Here is a 765-nt window from a genome sequence, read left to right on the forward strand (position 1 = left end):
ATTGTTAATAAGAGTAATATTATATTTGAGAAATTCCCTTGCCATACTCAGGCAGTCGAGTAACTGACGCATCATTGAAAGTCTGTGGGTTTGATTCACGAAATGGATATATTAAGTCTAGACTTGAGTCACGGGCAAAGATGCCTTCTTTGGAAAATAAGTCTAACTACCTAATTTAAGGGCAGGCTAATATGATTATCTATAATATCATGCTCTGAGTTGGTTGGCTCAGACGACATGGGGTGAAGTTCGAGACCTGGATAATCTTATCATATTCAAGGTGAACTGAGAGCTGTATTCTTTAGATAATCAAGGAAGAAACTATAAAAATGTGGAAATTTTCTGTCATGGTGGAAAAAAGGGAAAGTATGTGATGGCTTTAAGAGTCATGATGATATAAATACAGGTCGATAATTATTGGGACGCAGTACATATTTTACACATTATTACAAGTTGAAATCCCCCTCCCTTAAAAAAAAAAAAATAGATATGCCCATACTTCTCTTCACGTCTCAACAATATACAAATGAGAGAGACAACGAACGTAATTACACTACATGGATCCTGAGCTTCTGAATCAGTTGCCAAGACAAAACCTTCATAATATTTCAGTATCTCCTCAAATGTCAACAAAGGGACCTCTGCTGCCCCTCTTTGGTCATCTATTTTACATATTAAGCGGCTTTAGAACTCAGTGCCTTTCCAAATGTGAAGTTGATGGGAGATTCATCGCGTTCAATGGATATTCCAGGAGGATCAAATGGC

The sequence above is a fragment of the Penaeus monodon genome, chromosome 23, assembly GCF_015228065.2.
Source record: "Penaeus monodon isolate SGIC_2016 chromosome 23, NSTDA_Pmon_1, whole genome shotgun sequence".
In the NCBI taxonomy this organism is placed as follows: domain Eukaryota; kingdom Metazoa; phylum Arthropoda; class Malacostraca; order Decapoda; family Penaeidae; genus Penaeus; species Penaeus monodon.